We start from the raw sequence: 10,561 nt of genomic DNA on the forward strand, positions 1-10,561 counted from the left end.
ATTCCTAGTAATAGAATTGCTGGGTCAAAGGATAGTTTTCATTTTCAGGTCAGTAGGTATTGCCAAACTGATCTCCAGAAATCTGCCTAATTATACTTCCACATATAATGTATAAGAATAATTATTTATGAGGCCCTTACCGATATTGGGCACTCAGCTTTTAAAATTTGATCATCTGAAAGTGAATAAATGGTACTTTGCATCTTAATGAAGTTCTAATGCATTTTAATGAAGGAGATGGAACACATTTTCATGTTTATTGGTTACTTATATTTCATTTTCTGTGAACTGTGTGGTCATGTTCTGTTTTCGATTCAATTTGTTTTTATTAGTTTGTATGAGCTCTTTGTATGCTAAGAAAATTGGTCTATTGTCTTATGTTTAATAATATTTTCCTGAGTTTTATTTATTTATGTAGTTAAACTTACCAGTCTTTATGGCTTCTGGGATTTGTGCCTTGCTTTAGAAAGGCCTTTACATTTAAGAATAAATTTAATGTATTTTTTCAGTATTTTTAAGTTTTTTTTTTTAAACTTTTAAATCTTCGATTCGTTGGAATTTAGGTGTAAAGAGTGAACTAAGGATTCAACATTTTTCTCTTCCAAATAGCTATCTGGTTGTCCCAATCCTATTTATTTACTTTTTCCACATTGATTTGAAAAACCATCCCTTGTATATTGTTTCCATATATATTTAGATTTGTTTCTGAACTTTACAGTCTTTTCCAAAACTTACCAGTCTTTTAATTACTTTAAGTTGTTACACATTTTCATATTAGGCTTTGCTAATATATATCACATTATTATTAATTTCAGCATATTTTCCTAGTTATTCTTGAATTTTTATATTTCTAGACAAACTTTCAGTTTAGTTCAGTCGCTCAGTCATGTCCGACTCTGTGACCCCATGAATTGCAGCACGCCAGGCCTCCCTGTCCATCACCAACTCCCGGAGTTTACTCACATTCATGTCCATCAAGTCAGTGATGCCATCCAGCCATCTCATCCTCTGTCATCCCCTTCTCCTCCTGCCCCCAATCCCTCCCAGCATCAGAGTCTTTTCCAATGAGTCAACTCTTTGCATGAGGTGGCCAAAGTACTGGAGTTTCAGCTTTAGCATCATTCCTTCCAAGAAATCCCAGGGCTGATCTCCTTCAGAATAGACTGGTTGGATCTCCTTGCAGTCCAAGGGACTCTCAAGAGTCTTCTCCAACACCACAATTCAAAAGCATCTATTCTTCGCCACTCAGCTTTCTTCACAGTCCAACTGACATCCATACATGACTACTGGAAAAACCAAAGCCTTGACTAGATGGACCTTTGTTGGCAAAGTAATGTCTCTGCTTTTCAATATGCTATCTAGGTTGGTCATAACTTTCCTTCCAAGGAGTGTCTTTTAATTTCATGGCTGCAGTCACCATCTGCAGTGATTTTGGAGCCCCCCAAAATAAAGTCTGACACTGTTTCCATTGTTTCCCCATCTATTTCCCATGAAGTGATGGGACCAGATGACATGATCTTAGTTTCCTGAATGTTGAGCTTTAAGCCAACTTTTTCACTCTCCTCTTTCACTTTTATCAAGAGGCTTTTTCGTTCCTCTTCACTTTGTCATAAGGGTGGTGTCATCTGCATATCTGAGGTTATTGATATTTCTCCCAGCAATCTTGATTCCAGCTTGTGCTTCTTCCAGCCCAGCGTTTCTCATGATGTACTCTGCATAGAAGTTAAATAAGCAGGGTGACAATATACAGCCTTGACATACTCCTTTTCCTATTTGGAACCAGTCTATTCCATGTCCAGTTCTAACTGATGCTTCCTGACCTGCATATAGGTTTCTCAAGAGGCAGGTCAGGTGGTCTGGTATTCCCATCTCTTTCAGAATTTTCCACAGTTTATTGTGATCCACACAGTCAAAGGCTTTGGCATAGTCAATAAAGCAGAAGTAGATGTTTTTCTGGAACTCTCGCTTTTTTGATGATCCAGAGGATGTTGGCAATTTGATCTGTGTTTCCTCTGCCTTTTCTAAAACCAGCTTGAACATCTGGAAGTTCACGGTTCACGTATTGCTGAAGCCTGGCTTGGAGAATTTTGAGCATTACTTTACTAGCATGTGAGATGAGTGCAATTGTGTGGTAGTTTGAGCATTCTTTGCCATTGCCTTTCTTTGGGATTGGAATGAAAACTGACCTTTCCCAGTCCTGTGGCCACTGCTGAGTCTTCCACATTTGCTGGCATATTGAGTGCAGCAGTTTCACAGCATCATCTTTCAGGATTTGAAAGAGCTCAACTGGAATTCCATCACCTCCACTAGCTTTGTTTGTAGTGATACTTTCTAAGGCCCACTTGACTGCACATTCCAGGATGTCTGGCTCTAGGTGAGTGATCACACCATCGCAGTTATCTGGGTCGTGAAGCTCGTTTGTGTACAGTTCTTCTGTGTATTCCTGCCACCTCTTCCTAATATCTTCTGCTTCTGTTAGGTCCATACCATTTTTGTCCTTTATCAAGCCGATCTTTGCATGAAATCTGGTATCTCTAATTTTCTTGAAGAGATCGCTAGTCTTTCCCATTTTGTTGTTTTCCTCTATTTCTTTGCATTGATTGCTGAGGAAGGCTTTCTTATCTCTCCTTGCTATTCTTTGGAACTCTGCATTCAGATGCTTATATCTTTTTTTTTTAACTTTATTTTATTTTCAGATGCTTATATCTTTCCTTTTCTCCTTTGCTTTTTGCTTCTCTTCTTTTCACAGCTATTTGTAAGGCCTCCCTAGACAGCCATTTTGCTTTTTTGCATTTCTTTTCCATGGGGATGATCTTGATCCCTGTCTCCTGTACAATGTCACGAACCTCCATCCATAGTTCATCAGGCACTCTATCTATCAGATCTAGTCCCTTAAATCTATTTCTTACTTCCACTGTATAATCATAAGGGATTTGATTTAGGTCATACCTGAATGGTCTAGTGGTTTTCCCTACTTTCTTCAATTTACGTCTGAATTTGGCAATAAGGAGTTCATGATCTGAGCCACAGTCAGCTCCTGGTCTTGTTTTTGCTGACTGTATAGAGCTTCTCCATCTTTGGCTGCAAAGAATATAATCAATCTGATTTCGGTGTTGACCATCTTGTGATGTCCATGAACTTGAGTATCATTTTATTCAGTTCTAAAATCCTATTGCTATTTTTCCTAAAATTTTAGGAACTTAAAATATGAAAGAATAGTTTGATGAGTGCCAAGATACTTTTCAGTTAGATTCACCATTTCTAAATATTTTGTTATTTTTGCTTTTGTTCTTTCCAAGTGTGGTTTTTTCAAAGCCCTCCTGAATTGTTTGTGGTGAGTTAACAGACTTCATCATCACACTTCATGACATCATGACATTCCTAAATATGTCAGCAGGCCTCCCCTATAAGAGTGAAGACATTGTTTCATTTAACCACAATACCATTCTCACACTTAAGAAAATGATGAACCGTCTAATACTATATTCAGATTTACCCATGTATCCCCAGAATGACTTTTATAGCTGCCCTCACCGAGGTTCACAAATTACATTTTTAAATTTGTCTCTCTGGTCTCATTTATTTTTTTAGCTGTGCTGCCCAGCTTGTGGGCTCTTAGTTCTCCAACCAGGGACTGAACCTGTGCCCCCTGCATTGGAAGCACAGAGCCTTAACCAGTTGGCCACTAGGGAAGTCCCTCTAGTGTCTCTTAAATAGTCCTTCTACCTCCTTTTAAAGATGCTATTTTCTAAATAAACCTTAGTTTTTAGAACTGTTTTAGATTTATAGAAAACTTGGGAAGATGGTGCAGAAAATTCCCACATAGCTTGCCTCAATTTCACCACAGGTTAAAGTGTTAGCATGATACATTTGGTAACAATCCTTGAACCAAGATAGATACATTGTTATTAACCAGAGTTAATATTCAGATTTCTTTAGTTTTTACCTAATATCCTTTTTATGTTCCAGGATTCCATCCAGGATATTAGCTGTGATGTCTTAGGCTTCTCTTGGCTGTGACAGTTTTTAGACTTTCCTTATTTCTGGTGACCTTGACAGTTTTAGGAAACTTAGGTAATTTGTATGATATTCCTCTATCTGGATTTGTCCAATTTTTTTTTAGCGTTATTAGACTTGGATTATGTATGGCGTTGTCATACCAAGGGTACACATTTATTAACCTGAATTATCGCTCTTGATTTTTTTTTGCCTGTGCCTGCAGCCTGTGGGATCTTAGTTCCCCAACCAGGGATTGAACCTAGGCCATGGCATGAAAGGGCAGAGTCCTAACCCCTGGACTGCCAAGGAACTCCCTGTTGGTGTTATTCTTGATCACCTAAAGCAGTGTTTGTCAAGTTTCTCTATCAAAGGGTAGAGTTACCCTTTCCATACTGTCTTGGAAGTTGCTATACATAGCCCAGACTTAGAAAGTGGGGAGTTATGTTGCACCTCCTTGAGGATGGAGTATCTACATCAATTATTTGGAATTCTTCTGCACAGGAGATATCTCTTCTCCCCCACTTATCAATTTATTCTATATTTTATTTATATGAGTTTGGGCTCATGGATATTTATTTTGTACTCTGGCTTATCATGCAATACTACTTAATTTGTTGTTGAAATTGTTCCAGTTATGGACATTGGTTGCTCTTTCTTTTGATTCCTGTGTCACTTTGACATCACTCCCATTATTGTGGATTTTTTGCCCCAGTATTTCTTACCTCTGGCACTACAAGATGTTCTGGGTTCATCTTGCACATTTCCTTCTCCAGTCCTAGAGTCAGCCTTTTACTCCAAGGAACCTGGTTCTTTTTGTTGGAGAATAGTTTTTAAAACCAAGATCTGGGCCCTGGTTGTGCTCAGTTACTACTGGAAATTTGTCACTTCAAGGCCCTTCTACCTGAAAGAGCAAGGAAATATGTGTTACTAACCTGTGCCTATACACATATGTATAAATATTTCTATAGGTAACATCTGTATTTCTATTAAGTGAAACGCAAGTTCATTTTGATGTTTGACCCATCGCCACATACATCACTGTAACTTCCTCCTCTTGCTTATCTGTAAACTGTTTCAACACTGAGAAACCTGGTTCCCACTGTCTGCTAGCCACTTACTTGAATTGTTTAATTCCAGTATACATGTGCAGTGTTTTCAGAATTATTAACATGTTTTCCCATGGGAAACAACTTTTTCAGCTAGAGCGCAGTGATTGTATAGGGATTTTTTGCTATTTTACAGTGTCCACTCATTTCCAAATTTACTTAGGTCAGCACATTTCCCACGTACTCTTTAGTACATTTGTTTCAAGAACTTGTAGTATAGATTATTTTTCCCCTTCTGCATTCTATCCTTGGACTCCCCTGACCTAAATGATTTTTAAAAATATACACCAAGGTTCACTTTTTGTGATCTAGAGCTCAGTCAGTTTTGACAAATTCATAATTTATGTATCTACAATTACATTATTATATAGGATAAATTCACAACCCTAAAAATCCCTTGTGCTTCACATGTTCAACCCTCTCCTTTCCCCTGAGCTCCTGTTCACTACGATCTTTTTACTGTCTCCATGGTTTTGCCTTTTCCAGAGGGCCATATAATTGGAATTGTATAGTATGTAGCCTTTTCAGACTGGCTTCTTTTACTTAGTGATATGTATTCAAGTTTCCTTCATGTCTCTCTGTGGCTTGATAATTCATTTTTAAAATCTGTGAATAATAGTTCATTATATGGATGTTCCACAGTTTATCCATCACCTATTGCAAGATATCTCCATTTTCTGATGATTATGAATAAGCACTCACATGTTTTTGTGTGGACCTGCTTTTTCAAATTAATTGGGTAAATACCAAGGTGTATGATTGCTGGATCATATGGTAACATTATATTCAGTTTTATAAGAAATAGCCAAGCTGTCTTCCAAAGTGGCCTTACCATTTTGCATTCCCATTAGCAGTGAATGACTTCCTGTTACTCTGCATCCTCGCCAGTGACTGGTATTGTCAGGTTTTGCATTTTAACTATTGTAATAGATGTGCAGTGATGCTCATTTTAATTTACAGTTTTCCCTAATGACAAAAGATGTTGAGCATCTTTCATGTTTATTTGCTATCTGTATTTCTCTTTTGGTGAAGTATCTGTTTAGATCTTTTGCTTAATTTAAAAAATCAGGTTGTTTTCTTACTGTTGCATTTTAAAAGTTCTTTGCATATCTTGAATGCAAGTCCTTTCCAGAGTTGTGTTTTGCAAATATTTTTTCCCAGTTCGTGGTTTGTCTTTTCAGTCTCATAATAGTGTCTATTACAGAGAAGATTTTATTTTAGTGAAGTCCAACTTATCGATTTTCTCTTTCTTATCTCATGCTTTTTGTATTATGTTTAAATGCTCATTTCCAAATTCAAATCCATCTAGATTTTTCTCTTATGATTTCCTGTAGAGGTTTTATTGTTTTTCATTTTACATTTAGATCTATGATTACTTCCTAGCTAATTTTTGTGAAAGATGTAAGATCTGTATCTAGGTTCATCTTTTTTCATATGGACACCCAATTGTTACAACACCATTTGTGGAAAAGACTATGCTTTCTCCATTGAATTGCCTTTGCTCCTTTGTCAAAAATGGTCAACTATATATGTGTGGGTCTATTTCTGGGCTGTCTGTTCTGTTAATCTACACGTCTACTCTTCTACCACACTGTCTTGATTACTGTAGCTTTACACTAAGCCTTGATATCAGGTAGTGTGAGTCCTCCATCTTTGTTCTTATTTTTCTGTATTACATTGGCTATTCAGGATCTTTCATCTTTCCCTTTAATCTTTAGAATCAGTTTGTCGATATCTACAAAATAATTTTCTGGGATTTTGACTGGGATTGCTTTGAATCTATAGATCACATTGGAAAGAATTGATATCTTAATAATATTGAATTTTCCATTTTGTGAACATGGAATATCTCTGCATTTATATAGATCTTATAATTTCCCATATAGAGATCTTGTACATATTTCATTTGATTTATATGTATTTCATTATTTTGGTGCTATTATAAATGGTATTTTTTAAATTTCAAATTCTAATAGTTATTGCTGGTATTTAGGAAGGCAATTTTTTGTACATTACCCTTGTATCTTATTCCTTGTTATCATTATTTTTTAAATTCAGGAATGGATCTTGAATTTTGTTAAATGCAATTTTGGCATTTATTGAGATACTCATGTTTTTTCTTCTTTTACCTATTAAAATGGTGAATTATAAGAATAGACTTTCAAATACTGACCCATTTTTGCATTCATGGGGCGAAGTAAATATCCATTAAAGATAACAGCTTGCTAGGATTTTTGGTCTTTATGATTTTCTTTAATGTTAACCCGGCTTTTATAATACTTTCTTTAAGCCACAGGTTCACTAGGAAGACTAGATTTCTGCCAAAAGTTGGGTTATTTCTTCCTTTATTGTTAAGGGTACTCACTTCTTTCTCTGCATTAGTTTATGTGCTGTTCTTTTTGCATTTTATAATGTAGTATTTGGTCCATACAAAATGTATGGAATATATATGTAAACCGAAACTTAAAGGGACTTGTGTAAACTCACATCAAACTTAAGAAGAAGAGTATTATCAGTACTATTGAAAAAATCTTTTGTATTATGTGTAGTGGCCTTTTGATGTGTGTCCTCTTTAAGAAATATTTTCCTATTTTGGAAGTCTTAGAGATACTCTTCTCTAAATTCCTCTAAAGTCTTATTTTTTTCTTTCATATTTAAATACTTAATCAATCTGAAATTTTTGGAGTATGGTATGAGGAAGAGATCCAATTGCATTACACTTTACATACATTGCCAATATGTGCTGCAAAAAGAAAGTCTATTCTTTTCCCAGCAATCTGTAATAATACCTCTGAAATGTATCACATTCCCATATATGTGTGACACTATTTCTAGGCCCTGCTATTCTGTATCATTGTTCAATTCGTGTACCTCTGCATCTGTATCACACTGTTTTTATTACTAAAGGTTAATAATAAGCCTTGAGATAGTAAGGCAGATCCCCCTAATTTGTTCTTCTATGTGTTTGTCTTGGGTATTTATTTTTCCACATAGATTTTAGAATCAGCTTGTAAAGTTCCATGAAAAACTGTTGGAACTTTGATTGTTATTGTGCTAGATTTATACATTAATTTGAGGGACGGAGGAAGTGGACTCTGAGTCTTCCTGTCTACGGTACAGACCTCACTTTAAGTCTTCTCTGATACCTTTCAATAAAATTTTATAATTGTCTGCATACCAGTATTAGACATGTTTAGTTATATTTATTCTATACACATATACACATATTCTCTCATATATTATGAAAGTGAAAGTGGCTCAGTTGTGTCAGACTCATTGCGACCCCATGGACTATACAGTCCATGGAATTCTCCAGGCCAGAATACTAGAGCGGGTAGCCATTCCCTTCTCTAAGGGACCTTCCCAACCCAGGGATCGAACCTGGGTCTCCTGCATTGCAGGTGGATTCTTTACCAGCTGGGCTGCAGGGAATCCCCTACTATATATTCCTATATATATCTTTAATATTCTTTATATAATTTTGTTGATTTTAAGATTGGCTTTAAAACTTACATTTCTGAATTTCTTGTTATTGTTATATAAAAGAATTATAGAATTCTTATATATTAAGAATTAATTCTTATATATGAAGAATTATAGAATTAATACACAATTAATTTTTATGTGTTGATTTGATATCTATTCTCTTTGTCAAATTCTTTGTTTATAGACTACTTTGAGTTTAGCCAAATAACTTACTATCTTTTATTATCTTAAGGTGTAAGCTAGGGATTCTTGGAGTACAGTGTTAAATAGAAGTGGTGGACATCCCTGTCTTGATCTTACAAGGAATACTGATTTTTCACAACTAGGAATAATATACACTATAGATTTCTGGTAGATTCACTTCTTAACACATGATTTTAATTTTGTCCTTACGAATAGTTGTTTTATGACTTGTGTTTTCTGCATTGATTAGAATGATTGTATGACTTTCCTCCTTTATTTGTTAATACAGTACACTGGTTATCTATTTCTTGCCTCTCACCTCCAAATTAATGTTTGGCCTAATCTGTGAAAATGGTCCATTTCTCTTTTTTTTCCTTATAGCAGTTGTCACAGAAGTTTGTCTGTAAAGGGCGTCAGAGACATTGTAAGGGGAAAGTTTTGCTTCTGGGTCCTGGGTTGCTGAAACAGCTGGCTTCTGCTGGGCACCAGGCTTCTCCAGGGCTAGGCTCTGCCCCTCACATGATTTCTCCAGGGCCTGGCTGGTGAAAGGCATAGTGACCAGCAGCACTCAATGGTCAGCAGCTTCCCTTGAAACCCTCTCAGCCAATAGTATATGTCAAACTGCTTCTGATGAGACATCTCTGTACCAACATTCTTAGATACCCCAGAGGCAGATTTCTAGAAATTTTGATTGGTGTGGTACCACAGCAACTTTACCACCATTCTCTGAGTTGCTTCTAGTCTTTTCCAATAAGGTCAGGATTTCGACCCTTGAGCAGCAGGAATACTTTTCCTTGGGTACTTTGCCTACAAGGAACTGTTTCTTGGGCATTCTCAGTCTAGGGGGTGGTACTCTTCCTTGGGGGATCTATCTCACCCTGGGAGGCGGAAGTCTTCCTTGGGTACTACAGATAAGCTGTGGGCTGGGGAGATTTCACTGGATGATTGTCAGCACTGTAGGAGAACTTTCCCTGGGGTACTCTCTCAGCTCTGTTGATGAGGGGGCTTTCCTTTAGTGCTCCATTTTAGTCCATTTAGGAGGACGTCTTCCTTGGGTGATTATCTCAGTGCTAGGGGAGGACTTTCCTGTGCGTGGGTGCTCTCCATCTCAGCTGTTTTGGGGAAAGGGATTTTCCTTGCTTGCTTATCAGCCATGTAGTGGGGAGTCTCTTCCTTAATCGCTCCATCTCAGCCCTGGTTTTGGGGGTGTTTCTTAGTTCTGTTTCTTAGATTCTGTTGCTTAGTCCTGTGAGGAAGGACTCTACTTTGGGTGCTTTACATTAGCCCTGGGGCCAGGGTTTTTCCTTGGATGCTCTGTCTTTGCCATGGGTGGGAGGTGCTTTTACTTGAGTGCTCTGTCTCAACCCCATGGAGGCAGGGAGGAACTCTTCCTAGGGCCTTCTACCCAAGTAGTGTTAAAGGAGGGGCTTGTCCTTGCATGTTTGATTTCAGCCCTAGCCAAAGGGATTCTTCCTTGGGTGCTACACCTCTAATCCCAGAGGGTGGGTTTGCAGCACCACAAAAATTCTCTGCCATACATTTCTAGGTCTCTCCAACAAGTTTTGGACATCAACCCTTTTTTTGGTGGGAGGGTATTTTCCTGTTAAGTTCCCTCTAAGCCCTGGAGAGGACTTTACATTGGGTACTCTATTTTCAGCCAAGGTATGGCACTTTTTCTTGCATGTTTATGTCAGTAGTGGGGGAGGAAGTTTCCTTGTGGACCCTATCTCAGCTGTACAGTAGGAAGGCTTTCTTTGGGAGCTATATCTTAGCCTTTGTGCGGATAT

The sequence above is a fragment of the Bos mutus genome, chromosome X (assembly GCF_027580195.1).
Source record: "Bos mutus isolate GX-2022 chromosome X, NWIPB_WYAK_1.1, whole genome shotgun sequence".
Lineage (NCBI taxonomy): Eukaryota > Metazoa > Chordata > Mammalia > Artiodactyla > Bovidae > Bos > Bos mutus.